This window comes from Chelon labrosus (genome assembly GCF_963514085.1).
Source record: "Chelon labrosus genome assembly, chromosome: 22".
Classification (NCBI taxonomy): Eukaryota; Metazoa; Chordata; class Actinopteri; order Mugiliformes; family Mugilidae; genus Chelon; species Chelon labrosus.
The window spans coordinates 23,066,051-23,072,050 of record NC_140355.1 but is presented as its reverse complement, the minus strand read 5'-3'; positions in this window follow the sequence as shown (position 1 = coordinate 23,072,050).

Below are 6,000 nucleotides of genomic sequence, written 5' to 3'. Positions count from 1 at the left end.
TGTCCAAAGGTTGAATTGTGTGTACGTTGCCTCCTGTAGTGGAATCAGTAGGATTTTGTAGCCAGATTTACTTTCAAGAGGTAAAAACCCAATGTGGAACACTTTGGGTTCTTTGGTTCTCCAGATGTCCAGATGGAGAGTGGGCCTGGTTCTATTGTTACTAGAACCTTTGTGGTATTTCTCTAAACTCTTGGTCCAGTTCTAGTCAAGGGGTTGCATAGGAACCAGACACAGTTGATGTAAAACCACAGAGGGGAGAAAACTGATTTAAAACTTGTGTGTACATTATTTATTCAGTAGCATCGTGTGAACTCGTTTGTCTTTAAAGTGACAAACATTCAAGTTTCCTGTTAAATGTGTTATTTTTCTTTTGTTGACGCCTCAGAGGGTTTGAGTTCAGACACGATGCAGATATCATTTAAAGTCCATATTTTCCTGCAGGAGTGAACCACAGCGGCGCTCAGCTCCGTCTGACTCGTCAGTTTGTTCTGATGAAACTGTTCAGACGGTGGAAATGAGAGCGGCCGCCCGCCGAGCCGCTCGGCGAGGATGACTGGAGGGAGAACTCATCCGTCTCCAAACAGTTTTCTAAGAGAGATGAGAGAAGTAAGAGACTTCACGTGGAGAGCTCTCCACCAGCTTCACTTCATGGAGCTTCATTGATAATTAATGGAGTGGAGAAAAAAAAAACTGAAAAATGTCGTTTATGCAGTTCACTTCAGACTTGAACATCAACACATTCACACATGAAGCAGCTCTACAGGTCTAGACTCAGTGGTTCAAATACACCTGAAGGACAGGAGACACTCTTTGAGGACAACAACGTCCATATCTTAGCCAGAGAAGACAGATGGTTTGAGACATCTATGTAAAATTGGAGTCTCTGTATTCATCACTCAACATCCTCAATGGGCCTAAAAGCAACGAACAAGGATCCGATTAGCGTCAACGGTCAATGGCTGACCGTCAACTTTTTGTTTTTCTTGGCACTAAATGAGAGACTATGATCGTGTTACATTTGGTTGGTCAGAAATATTTGTGAAGACAGATCTGAGAGACCATTTAAGACCTAAACACAACAAACCAACACTAATCTGAAACTGTGAAGGGCTGTTATTAGCTGAGAGGCTAGGAGGAGCTACGGAGAGCTGGGAGGCTAGGAGGAGCTACGGTTAGCTGGGAGGCTAGGAGGCTACATAATGATCTGTAACTCAGCTGGAACTGGAGGAATCTGTTTGGATCCGACAACATGAGTCTCTGGACACTAATGGGTCAAAACCCAACTAGTCCAACTGTCTTTCTGAAACAATGTGAACTTCCTCCAGGTCCAGGTGAGTATCAGGTCATTACTAGATCTAGTCATTTGACCTTCAGGTGGACTCCACCCACAGATGTTCCTGATAGAAACCTAAACTCTCCACCAGACATTTGCTGAACACTTGGAGGAAACGTCTTCTACAAAAACAACAAGTCCAGATTAGTTTGCGTGTTGTCTTGTTATATTTATTAACATTTGCAGAATCCTGGTTTAAGGGTAGCTGGGTTATGGTGTGAGTCTGGGGGATGCTTCATGTGAATGGAAAGTCCTCACAAAGACAGAAGCATTAGTGTGTGTGTGTTTTCAGAGGAGTGGGTGAAAAACAAATGATCCATTAATCCATATAATGATCACTGAGTAGAGATGAGCCGTACTGATGCTAATTAACGCTTAATGCTAATATGGTTTCATCTCATCAGTCTGAGTGATTCTGACAAGTTTTAGACATTAATGAGTTTTATTCATGAAGACGTGTTTAGAGGTTGGTATCTGAACTCTGGTCTTAATCTAAATGTGTCTCCACATGCGTCCCCAGCCAGCACATGAGATCTGATCTCAGTTTGTGTGTCTGTAAATCAGCAGCGCCATCATGTGGTCAGTAGAATATTGTAGCAGCTGCTGTCTCTAATGGATCTCTACCTACCGCTGGATCAGAACCATCAACAGCTGCTTGTTGACTTGGAGACATGATCCAGATGTTGGAACAAGATGGAAAGACTCTCACACATTTCTACTAGTGGTTGAAATGATCAGCCCTGTTGAGTAGGTGGTCTTTAATGTGACCCAGGACTCATGTGTGTTCACACTACCAAAGGAAGGAGGTCACATGTGTCCCAGACGTTACTGAACTTATGTCTAGTTGATGCAATCCAGTTTGTTAAAAAAAATATATATATACCAGATCCATTGTAAGGTTTTATAACATTTTCTGAGGTGATTTTATTCCATTGAAAGAAGATTTCACATTGTTGCTTTGGGTTATTGAGAGACGGTAGGTGGAAATCTAAAGCAAAACCATGAGTACCAAAAGTAAGTATGAAAAATGTTACGTGCATTATGTCACATAAATGTGCATAAATGTTTTAGTTTTTAAGTATATTATATTAAGCTTGTGGCTTCGAGTAGCTTCATATAAATTACGCTACCCACCAAGATGTCTCCCCTTCAGTACAGTCATCACATAATGTAATATACATAATATTAATCTATACAAAAAAAAAGAATAATAAATCAGAGACACAGACACATACAGAAATAATGTTATTTTGTTGTTTATTGTTGTTTTGGGACAATTTAGAGTTTCCAATTAGCCTATAGTTTGTGTATTGGTGTTGCGGGAGAACCGGAGCATCCCGGAGAAAACCCACAAGCACCAAAAACACGGAGCTCCGTACAGAAACACAGGTGGAGGAGGTGGTGGTGGAGGTGTTTCTGTGAGGCTGCAGTGCTAATCACTGAGCCACGGAGCTCCCGTGAAAGGAAGAGACAGGGAAAGGCAGAAGTGGGGAGAAGGGGGATGTAGATGAGGAGGTGGGGGAAGATGGAGATGTGAAGATGGAGGAGGAGGATCTGAGGAAAAATGTAGAGGAGGGAGGTGGTGGAGAGGCATAGAGGAAAGGCTGGGGGGTCATTGAGAGGATGTAGAAAGCTGAGTTTGAAGAAGGCGGAGAAAGGGTGGAGAGAAGATGGAGACAGGAGGAAGATGGAGCTTCTGTTGTCCAGCCTACGCCATCCAGAAAGGCTCAAAAAAGGCAACTGGACTTGTAGAGTTTTTGAGTTTTTTTTAACTGAAACTTGCTTGTTGTGTTAACAACCAGAAACCGGTGCAGCTAATTTCCATTAACGGTTGGGTACTTACCTGTCGTTGAGGGGGAGAGGGGGGCTGTTTCTGTCCCTGTCGTCTTTCCCTATGAATGGTGGTCTAACGACACTTGTCAGTCAGAGGCTCTAGTGTCAAAGTGTGAACGAAATTGAAACTTCTTGGGGACAGAAGTTAAAAACTGCATTGTAAACAAATGGCAGATTAAATCTCAGTCCACCTCTTCGGTTCAGAGGTTTTTCCAATCTGACATAGATGGCTTCCTTTACTCCTCTTTCAAACCATCGCTCTTCTCTGGCAAAGATTCGGACGTTGTCATCTTCAAGGAGTGTCCTTTGTCCTTCAGGTGTAGGTGGACCGCTGAATCAAGTCTGATGAGATGGTTCTCCTGTGCTGGTACATGCGTTTATGGATGGGTCGTTTGGTTTCTCCAATGAAAGATGAAAGATAACAACGTCCAAACCTTAGCCAGAGAAGACCGATGATTCGAAAGAGGAATAAAGGAAGCCATCTATGTCAGACTGGAAAAACCTCTGAACAGAGAAGGTGGACTGAGATTAATCTGCCATCTATTTACAATACAGTTTTAACTTCTGTCCCCAAGAAGTTTCAACCTCATTCACACCTTGACATTAGAGCCTCGGACGGACAAGGTCGTTAGAGCACCATTCATAGGGAAGAGGACAGGGACAGAAACAGTCCCCCCTCCCCCCCTCAACGACAGGTAAGTACCCAACCGTTAATGGAAATTAGTTGCACCGGTTTCTGGTTGTTAACACAACAAGCAAGTTTTCAGGAGGAGTTCCTATTTAAATCTCAAACTTCCCACCAGTCCCCGAGAACCGAAGAAGCTACTCGGATGAGTGGTGAAACGTCCTCTCAAAAACCTCTACAAGTCCAGTTGAGTTTTTACGCCAAACATCGCCCTGTCATCGTGACACTACTTCTTGCGCCAAAATGTCCACATACATCCCTTCTTATCGCCCTTCTGCTTTTCTTCCTCCTTCTTCTCCTCTTTTGCGTTCTTTTCCAGCTCGTCTTGCTCTTCTTTGGCTTTCTTTTTCAGCTCCTTTTTCTCCTCTTTTGCTTTCTTTTTCTTCTCTTTCTTTCCTTCTTTGGTGTCTCTCTCCAGCTCTGCCTGTTCAGCCTCCAACGTTTTATTCTTCTCCATTTCTATCTTCTCCTCCTCCAGTTCTTCCTTTGCATTCAAGAGGTCTTTTTTCTCATCTGCCAGCTGTTTCTTGGCTTCTGTCAGAGCTGTCCTCTCCTCCTCAAGTTGTCTCATGGCGTCTAACAGAACTTTCTTGTCCTCCTCAAATTCTTTTCTGTCCTCCTCCAGTTCTGTCTTTTCCTCCAACAGCACCTTCTTCTCTTCTTCCAGTTCTTTCTTAGCTTCTTTCAGAACTTTTATCTCCTCCTCCAGTTTGCCACTCTTCTGCTCCATTTTTTCTTTGATCTCCTCAAGTTTCCTATTCTTGTCTTCCATTTCCTTTTTCACCTTCTCAGATGTCGCTTTCTCCTCCTCCAGTGCCTTCTTCACCTTGTGGAGTTCAAGGATTTCATGATCTTTGTGGCACAGTAGCTGGTTTAACTCCTCCTGGTGTTCATTGGAGTTACTCTCTGTCTGTGAACCGACTTCACGCTTCAGCTTGTTGTCTGAGTCTTCTGGGAGGGTTTTTTTCAGGTTTTCAAGCTCCTGCTTGTACTCCTCCAGAAGTTTCTCTTGCATGTCGATTTTTCTTTTAGCTAAATGCAGCTGGTTTTCAGCAATTGACTTTTGTTTCAGCAGCTGCCCAAAGTGCTCTTGCTGCATTTGTGCACGATTGCTTAATTGCTGATTGTCAATCTTACATGCATCCAAGGCTCTTTGCAGCCGACCAACATCATTCATGACATCCGAGTGAGGGTTATTCCCTCTGGGTCCATGAACATTGGGGATTAATGCCCCTCTGGGTCCATGAACATTGGGGATTAATGCCCCTCTGGGTCCATGAACACTGGGGATTAATGCCCCTCTAGGTCCATGAACATTGGGGATTAATGCCCCTCTGGGTCCATGAACATTGGGGATTAATGCCCCTCTGGGTCCATGAACATTGGGCACGAATGCCCCTCTGGGTCCATGAACATTGGGCACGAATGCCCTTCGGGGACCATGACCATTGGCCACGAATGCCCCTTGAGGTGCATGACCATTGGGTACGAATGCCCTGGGTGCTCTGTTGTTGGTATGGGCCATTGGACTAGCAAAGACACAAACTGATGGAAATGTAGCAGTAAATATATGTTGATGTCTTGAACTGGTGTTTGTAGTTGTCTGTGTAGAATGTGGATTTGTAGGTCTTCCTTCACTGTCGATAACTGTGTAGAATCAATACGAATATCTAGATACGAGCGACTAATAGTGCAAGTGTCAAGTAGATTTGAGTAAGTGGTGATAACTCTTACTCTATATAAAGGTTTGAGGTCACAGGTCTGACATCAAAGGTTCTGTTGGCTTTGAAGTTTCCTTTGAAGTTGGAATGATGGCTCACAGGCCCCGCCCACAGATCTCATGACCCGCCCATACGCCATAGACCACGCCCCATGGCACAGGCCACGCCCATGCGGCATAGGCTCCGCCCACACCTCACATCCCTTGCCCACAAATAGGGCCAGACAGCTATTTAACTGTAATTAGTGTTTACTTAATACATTATTTTGATTTATTTTATTCAATACACTTTCATTTGAGTTATTTTCATTTCCACGTATAAAAATGCCATTCATTGTTTCCACTGACAGTGTGGGGTTATTAACATTCAAACTAGATGTTTTAGGCCTAATTCTGCCTGATTTTAAAAGCATCTATTTAATTGTCAAC